Here is a 14,584-nt window from a genome sequence, read left to right on the forward strand (position 1 = left end):
GGAAACATCTCTCTTTTATGTGCATGAATTATTTTGACACTTGGCACCATATAAAGTCACTTAAGGGACTTTCTTTACCTTAATTTAATCTTTTCCAAAAAAATTCCTTATTAAATCACATCATCCCCCTTTATATTCCCATGGAGTCTTTGCCCCCCATACTCTTTTCATAAAATTTAGTCTGCAACCATTATGTGTTTATTAATGTGCATACACTAAACATATTTAAAAAATCATTCTTTATAACCTCATAACATATAAAATCATATACACACAGGCATATTTCCCCCGAAACGTATACACACATATACACAAAGACGCACTGCCCCAAAAACTAATTCTCGACTCACCAACCTAATTGATATTTCCCTGTCTCCAACCTAAGTTTCACGTGTACATGGAATTTATAATACATTGGTCATGTTGATCCGGATCTTGGGAGGAGGCCCCCAAGATCTGAAAGATTGAATTGCCAAAAGAAAAAGAGGAGAATTCCCAATAAACAAAACCACAAAGAAATTTTTTATTAAAACCCACTAACCACAGATATGCAGCGGAAATAATACTTCATTTCATTACCGTAAAATACTGAAAAATGCTTACAAACAGAAGTGGAAATAAACTAGCTAGGGCAATGGTAGCTTATCTCTGAGAAGAGATGTGGAGGCTACATGCCTCTGAACTATAAAGGCTACATTGTGGCGGACAATCTGTCCTTTTACAAAATGTGACTTGTTACTTATAGTATTTTTCAGTTACAATACCACGGGTCAATTCCATGGGTGAAGGAATACCATGGGTGGATTTTACAATACCACGGGCGGATTCCATTTACAATACCATGGGTAAATTCCATGGGTCGATGAATAATATGGGTGGATGAGTACCATGGGTGGATTTTACAATACCATAGGCGGATTCCATTCACAATACCATGGGTAAATTCCATGGGTCGATGAATAATATGGGTGGATGAGTACCATGGGTTGATGCCATTTTCCATTCGGATCATTGCCGTATCGGAGTGGAACAGGGGGAAGTAATCCTTAGCAAACATTTCCCAAACTCAACCATTCCAAGTTGCCAACAGACAAGAGAGAAGTTCACCACAGGAAGGATGCCCAAGAGATAAGTCCCCTCGTCATTGGCCCATAGAGAAGGACAACATCACTGGAGAGGAAGGATAAGTCTTCCATAACCACATACCCAATAGAGGGTAAGGCCCCCATCCACCGAACAACGAGAAAAGACTATCGTGATCCACCGAATGAGGATATTTCTTTTGTTTCCCACGTTCCCTATTGGGTATGTGGTTATGGAAGACTTATCCTTCCTCTCCAGTGATCTGGTCCTTCTCTATGGGCCAGTGACGAGGGGACTTATCTCTTGGGCATCCTTCCTGTGGTGAACTTCTCTCTTGTCTGTTGGCAACTTGGAATGGTTGAGTTTGGGAAATGTTTGCTAAGGATCACTTCCCCCTGTTCCACTCCGATACGACAATGATCCGAATGGAAAATGGCATCAACCCATGGTACTCATCCACCCATATTATTCATCGACCCATGGAATTTACCCATGGTATTGTGAATGGCATCCACCCATGGTATTGTAAAATCCACCCATGGTACTCATCCACCCATATTATTCATCGACCCATGGAATTTACCCATGGTATTGTAAATGGCATCCGCCCGTGGTATTGTAAAATCCACCCATGAAATTGACCCGTGGTATTGTAACTGAAAAATACTATAAGTAACAAGTCACATTTTGTAAAAGGATAGATTGTCCGCCACAATGTAGCCTTTACAGTTCAGAGGCATGTAGCTGCCACATCTCTTCTCAGAGATAAGCTACCATTGACCTAGCTGGTTTATTTCCACTTCTATTTGTAAGCATTTTTCAGTATTTTACGGTAATGAAATGAAGTATTATTTCTGCTGCATATCTGTGGTTAGTGAGTTTTAATAAAAATTTTCTTTGTGGTTTTGTTTATTGGGCATTCTCCTCTTTTTCTTTTGGCAATTCAATCTTTCAGATCTTGGGGGCCTCCTCCCAAGATCCGGATCAGTGGTATCAGAGCAGGTTACGATTCCATGGGAACAAGGGTTTGATGCATATTTTAGTTTCAAATTTTGCAGCAATATTCAACAAACTTCAGGCATGTGCTACAACCTCCACAGAGCACTTTCTTGGGTCAAGCAGGAAGAATTTATTTCTCATTTTTTTTGCAGGATTTTTTTTTTTGGCGGTGACTTTGCAGATCATATATGAAACATTTGGTACAAAATTTACAAAAAAAAATACTAGATCTGGATTCCTCTCGAGAAATCACCCAATTTCAAAAAAAAAAGGGTCGAATCGGAGTTCGGATGTGAGAGATATCGCTGATTTAAAATAAGCTATTTTATTAGAATTTTTGTGACGGCGGAACTGTTGCAGTGCGAATATGAGATCTCAGAGTGTCCAGATAAGAATTTCCATCACATGGGAAGATGAAAAATGGTCCTTCTGCTTCCAAAAACAGGTTATAATAAATATTTTGAGTTATATTGATTGAGTTATGCCCATTTTAATTCTGGAGCAGCATTTAGAGTGGGTTCCCATTGGAGACGTGCCCTCCCACCCCACTTTAGTAGGCACCTGCTTCACATTCATCAGTTTCAACATAGAAGCATTCGGCTTAGGTTATTTGGAGACGTGCCCTCCCACCCCAGACTATGTAGGCACCTGCTACTTCATCAGTAACCAACATCATGGTTATGGGTCAACCGCATAAAATCCTTGTCATCGAAGTCCATTTGCTAGGCCGCACACTGTCAGAATCACAGTTGGTCACAAGCATTACAGGGTATCTCTATCCTCGGATCTTCGTTTATCAGGGTTTTGGGTTAACCACATAAAACCCTTATCTTCAGTGGCTCTTCATATTCCACAAAGGCTTTGCAGGAGGGAACTTTACGCAATGGGGACCATTTCTTCTTAAGGAGGGAGGAATGATCCGAATGGAAAATGGCATCAACTCATGGTACTCATCCACCCATATTATTCATCTACCCATGGAATTTACCCATGGTATTGTAAATGGCATCCGCCCATGGTATTGTAAAATCCACCCATGGTACTCATCCACCCATATTATTCATCGACCCATGGAATTTACCCATGGTATTGTAAATGGCATCCGCCCGTGGTATTGTAAAATCCACCCATGGTATTCATTCACCCATGGAATTGACCCGTGGTATTGTAACTGAAAAATACTATAAGTAACAAGTCACATTTTGTAAAAGGATAGATTATCTGCCACAATGTAGCCTTTACAGTTCAGAGGCATGTAGCTGCCACATTTCTTCTCAGAGATAAGCTACCATTGCCCTAGTTGGTTTATTTCCACTTCTGTTTGTAAGCATTTTTCAGTATTTTACGGTAATGAAATGAAGTATTATTTCCGCTGCATATCTTTTGTTAGTGGGTTTTAATAAAAAAATTCTTTGTGGTTTTGTTTATTGGGCATTCTCCTCTTTTCTTTTGGCAATTCAATCTTTCAGATCTTGGGGGCCTCCTCCCAAGATCCAGATCACATGTATGGGTGTTACATATAGTATGATCGAAAAAATATGACAATATTCATGTATAAGTGGAGAGCTTATGCATAGGGGGAGAATGTCCACCATCATAAACAAGTTCATAGTCAAAAGAAAGTACACAATCATAAGAAAAATTAAAAAACATTGATCCAACAACCATTGAAATAAGTAATTGAGAAGTTTGAGGAAGCTGATCAATTCAGGAGTGGATCATAGATTTATATTGCATGAGAGGGATATGTCCACATGACTGAAAGTGTAGCAAATCAGAGGATTTTCTAAAGTGATATAGTTCAAATGAATATGACCAGGAGGAATATGTACACAGTGTTGAAGATTATAGGGAAAAGTAGTGCAATATGATATTTTCGTTACTTGATAACAATTTGTGGAGTATTTTTACTTTTCCTTATTAGCTTCTTCTTCTTCTTCTTCTTCTTATTAGTGAATATGTGTGTACTTCATCAAACTTCTACCAAAACATAAAAATAAGAACACAATATGTTGGCTCTCTGCCAGGGCCAAACCTCTCTTCTCTTGAGAGGAAAACCATTTAGTGAATTTATCTTATTGAAGCTTCTATTGATCAATGACAAACCCTAGACCCCTGGCAAGAGCATCCTACAAGAAAAATTCAAGTCCTTTCAAGACAACTTCCTCTTGTAGCACTTCGTCCTCTTCCTTCCAGCACTTTGTCTTCCTCTCTTCAGTACTTCTTTCGACAACTGTAGAGACCTTATATTGTGTGTTCTAGGATGATCCTTGACCTTTTCTTCCTTCACTTGAGATGTAGTCTTTCTACCTTAGGATGATGACCTTCTATCCTTCCAACCGAACCTTTTTCTCGTGAAAACTATTGCAGACTTAGGGAAGTAGAAATGCAACCCTAATTCTTTGCACATATGGAGGATTCTCTTCACTAAACCATGTTATACTTGTCTTCTAGCCTTCTCTTCCATACCCTTCTTCCACGCTTAAAAGAGAGGCCTTGTAGGCCTAGTTTTCACCCAAAATAATGAGACATGGTGAACTGCAATTTTCTATTGCTATGGCCACAGGCAGACCCTTCCCCTTTTGCACGTGTGGATGTGAGTTTACCTTAGAGACAATCCTTAATCTTCAACTTTTTTCTCCCTTCCTTCACTGCCCTAGAAGACTTCTTTTCATCCTTTTGTTTTCCTATTTTCTACGCCGATTTCAGAGTGAAGTGAGTGCGTTCTATTGGAGTGTACAACCTCTTTAAATAAAGGAGAGTCCTTCCTCTTAGGCCGACTTGTAGTCCAAATTGATTGACTACTTGTAGGCCGAGTTGAAGAGTAGAATTCGAATGGTTCTTTGGTGGAGTTGAATTCTTGAAGGAGCTTCTTTAGACTTGACTTTTCTTGGAGGTTCTCTCTTTGACTTTAGTACATATTTATACAAGGTGTAACATGCCCTTAAGGTCTTCAACCTTTTTCTTTTTACTATTTGACTGACTTATAGCACTTTAAATAGTGCTAGACCTATTTCAATGAGCAAGACACTCATTGACATATATTATAAAATAATATTTATTTTTCTTGAATAAATAGAAATATGAAAAGTACATTTATGAAGACTGAACCTAGTTACATTTCCTTCAAAACTCCCTCTTAACTAGGGAGGTATTCATACAACATTACAAGGTGTTTGACTATTATCAATATTGAAGAATTCACATAAGAGAAACCAGATTAGAAATCCATCTGTTGTAGCATCATATCCATCAGCATTGTCATAGTGCAAGGCCTTGACTAAAAACTCCATCTCTCTATGAGACCATTAGATACAATGCTGGCGAGACCAATGATTTATAAACACCTTCATCATTGTCATTCAAGGTACATACCCACCCGGGTGTTCTCTGAGTATGACCTTCTAGGACTATTCTTATCTTGGGTTCCCAACCCTCAAATAATATCGTTCCTCTAACCTACTCTTGTCTTGGATTCCCTACACATCCTCAAAGAGTATCAGATGCCAAATGATTGCCTAAACCTCCCATTATTTATTCCCAAGTGAATACAAAAATGTTGTGTCTATCTCGTGTCTACATTTGCATTCATGGCCTTCATCTAGACTTACGACTGTTAGTCCTGGTCTAGTGCATGACCCATGAAATGGAAAACACAATTCTCACTCCTTTGTAATCAGCGGTGATTAAAAAATCCCTCTTGATTAGGGACCTATCAGAGCTCCCTCTTAACTCGAGACTTTTCCTTCATTAGAAACTTCTTCGTCGTGGGTCCTTCAGCTACTTGATCTCCTTCCTTTCTTGATGTCATGAAGTCTTTGTTCGGACTTCTTCTAGGTAGGGCACCATCCTTTGATCACTTTCCTCCCTGGTTTTTCATGTCATGCTTCCCTCGTGGAAAGTGGATTTCTTGTCATGCAGCAGGTTTTCTTGTCATCTTGGCTAGTCTTTTTTCTTCTTGTCCATGCTTCGAAAAATTCTTCTCATGGATGCTTCGTTGTACTTGCATGTTTACATGTTTTGACCTAGCAGCCCATCATGATTTCATCCTGATATTGCTTCAACATTTATTTTTCTTTTGTTGGATGGCTTCTTCTTCATGACATCTATGTAGAGTAGAATCAATTATATGCACCTTTTTTATCTCCAAGGCCTTCATAGGTGTCAAGGGTCCTTTCTTCCTTTATCAAAGTTGTCTTGCCTTCTTTTAGGAGATATCTTCGAAGTATCTTGTCAGACAATGATTCTCGGTGATCATGGTGTTCTTCCACATGCTTGATCTCTTTCTTCATTTGCTTCTTATCAGATAGATATTTCAACCATCTAATGCTTCTTGTGAGATCATTCCTTCATTGCTTGCTTTCTAGACTGGTCAACATTTCTTCTTGCTTCTTAGTCAATAATCTTACACTCCTTATGTGAGCATATTATTTTGTTGACCTTCATAGCATTGTAGTACATGCCTTCGAGCATGTCCTTGGTGAAAGAGATTCTTTCATACTTGATCATGTTATAGAACTATTCCCATGACTCAATAATATACAAATGATAACATCACTAAAATTTGATGCATACATACCTCATCTTGATTCTCCTTTGATCATCCTTGGGTGTAGCCCTTCTTGCTTTATCTTAGCTTGCCTGCATATGATCCTTTTCTTGAATCCCATGAATGGAATTCCAATGAGCCATCTGCTTTGGTCCATGAACCTTCTTTTGAAGATTCTATCATAAGATCTTAAATATCCTTGCCTTGCAAATGTTTCTTTTCTTTTTGATGATGGAGGTCTTCTAAGATTCTTAATCATGATCAAAATTTTCTTTTATCATGGATGAGGTTCTATACTAGGTATGCTTCTTCTACATGAATATTTTGAGCTATAATTATCATGCTCCTATATTCTAGAAGATATTACCCATGCATTTTGTTCTTATTATAAATGCTACATCTTCATGAGTATCTAGAACTCTATGTACACCATGTTTCTAGATTCCAGGGGATGTTTCTAGCCATGCAATTTTGATTTATTCCTACATGCCCCTATCCTACTCAAAACTTTGAAAGAAGTCTAGAAATAAAGAGTTTGACCTAGTCATAGTAGAGATCCAGAGGATCTTCCTTCTTTTGCTTCTTTCCTTCTTCTTTCATCTCTTGAGTTATGTGAGCTTCTTCCCTCTTTATTTTGTTGTTGTTGTTCGTCTTAAGCTTAGGAAAATTCCTTTTGCAGTGTCCATATTCTTGGCATCCAAAACATTGGATTTTGGACATGTCTTTGTTGTTTTTTATTCATGAACCAAACTTGCCAAATTTACCCTTTCTCTTGGCCATGGTAGAAAATAAATACTTTCTCCTTTGATCCCACATCTTCTTTTGCCTTAAGTCTAGTTTCCTCTGTTTTGCATAGAGACCACATTTCACTGAGAGTGGTTGCTTTGTTCTTGGCATATATGCTTGATGTGAAGTTGCCCCAATCCTCAGGTAGAGAATTGAGTACTACAATTGTCATCTCTTTGTCAGACATGACTTCCCCAAGCTCTTTAAGTGGATCTCTCATTTCAAATATTTTCATGAAGTAGGGAGCTATTCCTTCCTCTGTTATATTCATATTGTATAATTCATTCCTTAGGTATATTACTTCTCCATTTGTAGATATCGAGAATAGCTCTACTAGCTTATCATAACTTTATTTTGATGTCTCAAACTTGGAGACATAACGAATGAGAGAGTCTTTGATTGATTCTATCAGAATCCTTTGAGCTCTTGTCTCATCCTTATTGTACTTGGCTAAGGCTCAAGTCTATTCCTTAGCAAGGATAGTGATATTCCCTTTGACGTGATCTAGGAGTTCATTCTCCTTGAGTAGTAGACCAGTCCTCTTATTCCATGCAAGAAAGTTATTGGTACCTACCAATTCATTACTTTCCTTGCAAAAAGACATTGATATATATTCAGAAGGGGCCATGTACTTACTTGATAGATTTTGAGATGTAATTTATTTTCTTCCTCCTTGAAGGTTTGATGGCTTGTCTTCCTTGGATATTGATGTTCTTCAAGTTTCCTTCTTCAAGTGGACTTGCTTGATGATGAGATTTCTTGATGAATTGGAGCTTGATGTAGGTCCTGCTTCAATCTTCTCTTCTTTGTAGGTGCCTTTATGCAAGACTCTTATTCTATCTTTGTACACCTCCTTGATGAATGATGAATTGTAGACCCTTGTTGTTCTTGAAGTGATTGAGACTTCTAGGCTTTATGCTTCAACTTAGTAGATGATTCTCCTTGATGAGTGTTCTTGAGTTTCCCTTTCCTTGATGTGTCACCTTAGCTCTGATACCATGTTGAAGATTCTAGGGAAAAGTAGTGTAGTGTGATTCTTCATTACTTGATAAAAATTTGTGGAGTATTTTTACTTATTAGCTTCTTCTTATTCTTCTTCTTATTATTTCATATGTGTGTACTTCATCAAACTTCTACGAAAACATAAAAACAAGAACACAAGATGTTGGCTCTCTGCCAGGGCCAAAACCTCTCTTCTCTTGAGAGGAAAACCATTTAGTGAATTTCTCTTATTGAAGCTGCTATTGATCAATGCCAAACCCTAGACCCCTTACAAGAGTATCCATGATATTGTAGATGACATTGCATAGTGAAATGAGTCTAAAACCTTGGGGATCTTCAGATTTGGAAGATTTAGGAATTAAAGCAATGAAAGTAGCATTTAGGATTGGACATACCTTTTGGGTGTGACATGATTCTTCAACCAAATCCAGGATATCGTGCCCTATAAAGCTCCATGTGGCTTGGAAAAATTCCTCTGTAAAGTCATTTGGTCTTGGGCCTTGTTTTTTTCCATTCCTTTGACTACCTCCTCAACTTCTTCCAACATTACTACCCTCATGAAAGCAAGGTTCTGGTCCCTTGAGATAGGATGAGGAATTTTCCTCGTAATCCTTTGAATGGCCTTTGTTCTATAGTGGGATTATTCAGAAAGGATGGATTTGAAGTGATTCACAACCAGGTCCTCCATTTCCTCATCCTAGACCATTCGATTTCCTGCTTCGTCCTTTAATGAGTAGATCTGGTTATGTTGTCGGTGCTGAATCATGGCTTTATGGAAGAACCTTGTGTTTTGTTCTCCTTCACGCAACCATATGACCCTTTATTTCTTCTTCCATAATATCTATTCCTACTGTCTTTGTTCTTCTAGCTGATTGATTAGTCGCCCCTCCTCTTCCACAAGATTATCGGATCTGCCTTGCTAGATGATTTGTTGTTGGAGTTATTGCATTGTATTGGTTAGTTGGTGCTAGTCTTTAATGATGTGGATGAACTCTTCCTGGTTCCATTTCTTGATATTTTCCTCGAGATGCTTTAAATTCAGCTGACAAGAATGCATTTGGTTCCTTCCATGCTCTTCATTGTTGTTCCAACACCCTTTTATTTTCTTCACAAAGTTGGGATTGCTTAACCATAAGGCTTCAAATATGAAGGGGCAATTATTGGGACCTATTTTTAAATCAATCTCCAGGCAGATTAGATAGTGATATGATCCCATGCAAGGGAAAATTGAGGCCTCAAAGAAGATATCCCTATTGATCACTTCCTCCGAGGTCAAGAACCGATCCAAACGTGATGCGATTTGGTGGGTTACTCCCCTTCTATTGTTCCAGGTGTAGACGCCATTATTCGTCTGCAAATCCACAATGCACAAATCCGCAATGAGGTCCCAAAATGCTTCCATGTATACCTCTATTTGATGGATTCCTCCCTTCTTCTCTTCTAGCGATGATATCATGTTGAAGTCTCACCCTACTATCCAGAGATTGTCTAGATACACTTGTCGTAGTTTTGTGAGGTTCTTGAGGAAAACCCCTTTTCTCCTGGAATGTGAGGCCCATAAACTCCTAACAATAGGACCCTATATCTGGAGCCAATGTGGAGAAATTTTCTTGTGAGTATTCTTTGGAGGCTAACCCAGTTCTCAAATATTATTTCAGCAGGTTTCCATGGGATAGCCAAGCCTCTAGTACTACCTCTGTCATCCTGAGCCACTACTTCATAATGGGGTTTGTAACTCTTCAGAATTTCCTTTAACTTTGTTTCGACAATATTGGTTTCTTGAATCACCATAATACTCAGCTTATCCATTTTGAGCTTGTCCTTTAGATATCCTTGCTTGCCTCTGTTGTTGAGGCCTATTACATTCCATGATGTAGTTATCATTTCGGGGGTTTGTTAAGTTGGTGGAAGACCACCGACAACGACGCCACCCTTCTAGAGTTTACCAACATTTCTCCTAGCATTTGTATGGATTCATTTAGGTTTTTCCTTCCTTGTTTTTTCCCTCATTTCCCTTGAGATCCTTGTTTTAGAGCTTGGCTTGCTTGAGATCCCAAATGCTCTTATTGGTCTGTAGTTGTCATTCCTTGATTGGTTTTGTATTGTTGAAAGGTGTCTTTGTAGAGCTATTTCTGGTCCTCTGGGATGAATCACTCATCTAGATGTTGCCACTCATTTAGTAATCTTATCATTACTTGTTCTTTTGTGATGAGATCCTCCTTATGGTTGTCGATCTCCATGTTGACCTGATCAACTATTTGCGTGGTGGCTTCTTTGTCTTGGGGTTCCTCTTTCTCTTTTCTCTTTGTAGTGTTCCCACCCTTCTGTGGGGTTGTTTGGTTTTCCAAGCTCATATTTGCATTTAGGACTTCCACACCCTCTTCCTCCTCCTGTAGGATGTCATATCGATTGTTATTTCACATGCCTTTGCTTTTTGGAGGCTGGTTTGGAGTTTGTTGATTCCTCTAATTCTGTTTATTCCTTTGAACTTTCTTGAAACCCTCTGCATCCTTTTTTTTTGGACTAGCTATTTGCGCTGGGTGATTCTTGAGGTTCAAACTGGTTCAGCGGGCATTCACAAAATAGGTGTTGATACTCATGACATCTACGACATCTAAAGGGTAAATTCTCGTAGTCCAGAGGTTGCAACCAAAATTCATCATGGTATTCAAGCTTAATGAATTCAAGGAGAGGCTTCGTTATATTCATGTAGACATATATCCAGGCATAAGAGGTGTACCTTCCTTGTCACGTGGAATCTACAACCTTGACAAAACTTCCAATGGAGTTTCCAATCCCTTCTAAGATCTCTGGATCCCAGAAGTCTACCAGTAAGGAAAATAATATGACCCAGATTGGCGCTACTAAGAATTTCTTTCGATCAAGATTATAGCATTCTTCCTAATGCCTCATAAAGAGACCTCCATTGTTGACAAAGAATGGTCCATTTTCAAAAACCTTTTCCTTATCCTCTAGATTGGTGAAAATCACTGTAAAGAAGCATTTAGCCCCCAACTTCAACTCAGTATGACCTTTTGACTGCCATTTTTCCTGGATCCACTTGACCAAGTCCATTTCTGTTTGCCAAACCTCGATAAATTTGCATATTAGTCCATGGTCTTTCATGTACTTCTTGTATGCCTCCAGCTTGTTGTTGGGTATAAAAATCACGGTTTTTTGGTAAACCGTGAAAGACACTGCTCACACAAGCGCTCTTTCCATTGGGCACCAAGGACTAGAGGGCCTTTACTATTGTTTCCATGATTTCCTGCTGACGCTGCTCCTTAATTGCTTGTTTTTCCATCCATTGTGTTTCGGTAGGAGGGTATCTCTCCCCCCCCTAGTAGGTGTACTCATACCTCTGTTAGAAGGCCAAAGTGAGGTAGGTGCAGGTGAAGGGATCTCCACAACCACATGTTTTTTGCAGGGGAGTCAAGGTTTTCGTACTGAGACCCTAGCCGAGATCACATGTCACAGAGCTCTCCATGGCCGCCTTTGTTTGTTATTTTATCATGGTTATTTGATTTTCTTGGAGTTGTCATGTTGAAGCTCGTATCCCTGGAAGGAGCTCCACTAAAATAATAAGCCATTAAAGGTGTTTTTTACAGCATCGTCAACAAATTCCAAGCATTAAAAATATAATTTATCTTTGCAAGAATTCTTGAAATGTTTGCATGGCTAAATTAATCGTGTGAATTGGATGGTTTATGTGCATAGAAGTTAAGTCCACCTTGTTATTGTCTTAAACTATTTTCTTAGTTTTTTATACACAAAAGATGGTTTATCTATGATATTTTCTTGAAAGGAAAGCATGAGAAACTTTCATATAGAAAGATAAAAAAAACATGTTATGTTCATGAAAAATGGTTGTATGAGAATCATGTGCATAAGAAGAAATGTAGCCAGGTTTTCTTTAAAAAGAATATGTGATTATTTTAATAGTTTCTTGAAAAGGAAATGTATATTTCATGCAAGAAAAGAATAGTTATTGTGTTAGATTCCTTGGAAAAGAAATATATATTTGCATGTAGGAAAAGAATAATTAGTGTGTTAGATTTATTGGAAAAGGAAATATATGTTTGCATGCAGAAAATGAATAGTTATTGTGTTAGATTTCTTCAAAAAGAAATATGTATTTGCATGCAGAAAAATAATAGTTAAGGTGTTAGATTTCTTTTAGAAAAGATTGTTTATTTGCAAACAAGAATAATAGCTATCATGTTAGCTTTCTTTTGGAAAATATTATGTATTTTCATGCAAGAATAATAGCCATTGTGTTAGCTTTCATTTGGAAAATATTATGTATTTTCATGCACAAAGATAATAGCCGAGGGACTAGTTTATTTTGGATAAAGTTTGTGTAATTGCATGTACCAAGATAATATATATTGTGCTAGTTTTTCTCTAAAAAATATGGGTAATTGTGGTGGTAAATAAATAATAGTTATTGTGGTGTTATCCTTGGAAAGATTTCCCTCTTCTTGTGTGAAGAGATGGTGATAACCATGGAAGTTGTTTTAATACTACCATGTTCTTGTGGGTAGAAGTAGAATGTAACTATTTCCCTTTCTCATGGTACATGTGAGGTAGTGATAAGTGAGCATGCCTTGTTATTCTTTATGTATTTTAACTTATGCATGCAATTTATGGAGAGATCGACATGTTATTTTTTTGTAAGCAGAGTAGTACTTTCCTTTTCTATTTATAATAACAAGTTGAAACAAATACAACATTTTGGTGGCCTCAACTTGACCAAAAGGGAAACCAAGTCTATTGGCCACCTGAGTTTGTTATAATCCATCCAGTAACAAAATTTAATTAGTCTTTTCATCCAAGCTACATGCACTGTACATCTACAAACACTTAACATGCTAAAAACTAACATATAAACGTCTGAAAAGAAGAGCTATCCACAAAATAATCAGAATAAACTGTGAAGGATTAGTCCTTCCGGTCATCAGTGACCAAATCTGCATTAACAGGTGCTGCCATGGAGTCATTGGGTGCTGGAGTCATCTGTATCAACCTCTGCTGGATCTCATCCAGCTTGTTGTCTTGCATTATCATGATGACCTGCAAGTTTTTCATTTCCTTTTTAATATTTGGCATTCCTTGGGCTATTGCTGCCACTTCTCCTGCCACCTGCTCAAGAGCCTTCGCTAGAAGCTGCTTTAACACCCAGTACACATGTAGGGCTTGCCTATAGAGCATCATACGACCTCTGGTGTGGCCTGGGTCAGGGATGATATCTCCCCATTCCTCCATCTCAGGATCCGAGTCCTCTTCCATTACATTATCTTCCATTTCTTGGATTAATTGGTGGATGTCCGCATCCATCCCTTCTCGATAGGCTCTAGCTGCCTCCTGGACTGTTGTCCTCATAGATCTCCTCCCACGCCATTGACTTGGCGGTGTTGAGGTTGGTTTTTCAGCTCCGTTCATTTGGCTCTGTTGCCCTCTACCTCCACGCCCCCTGCCTCTGCCCAGGCGTGCCATTTTCTCCTTTATTGTAGCCTGTTTGCAGTTTTCATCAACAGAAGTTAGATTTTGATGAGTTACAGAATTCCCATCAGCCAAAATTTCCTTATCCCTAATCCCTCCTACCCTACTCCAATCTTCTCCATTGTTCTGAGGTTTCCATTGCTTCTCTCCCCCCGGATAAAGGAAGGAGAGTAAACCCTTTGTGTTATGAAACCACCTCAAGAAAAGATAGAAAAGATAAATCCACGCCTTAGAATTCAGCCTCTTCGAGGGGGCAACCTCCTTTACATGACATAAATGAACAATTCTTGGATGATACAAATGAAAAGACCTCCTTTCTATATATAGGAGTCTAAGGGGTTATAACATAATCAGAGCCGACATAACAATAATAATGTAAGGGCATAATGATAACAATAGTAGGCTTCTATGTGGCATAATAGTAACAATATGGGCACTACATGGGTACATCAATATAATAAGTGGGCTATACTAATAAAAATAAGGGGTTACACTAGTAGTATAGGGGCCTAACATGCCCCTCTCCTTCAAAAATCGTTGTCCTCAACGCTTGAGTAGTTCTTGATGCTTATATATAAAATTCTTGTCCTCCCATGTGGAATATTCAGCGGGTAAGTTCTTCCACTTGATGAGATACTCTAAAATTGATCGATTTCGTAGCTG

This window comes from Pinus tabuliformis, chromosome 1_1, assembly GCF_031772625.1.
Source record: "Pinus tabuliformis cultivar Carrire ecotype Pingquan chromosome 1_1, CPIR1, whole genome shotgun sequence".
In the NCBI taxonomy this organism is placed as follows: Eukaryota; Viridiplantae; Streptophyta; class Pinopsida; order Pinales; family Pinaceae; genus Pinus; species Pinus tabuliformis.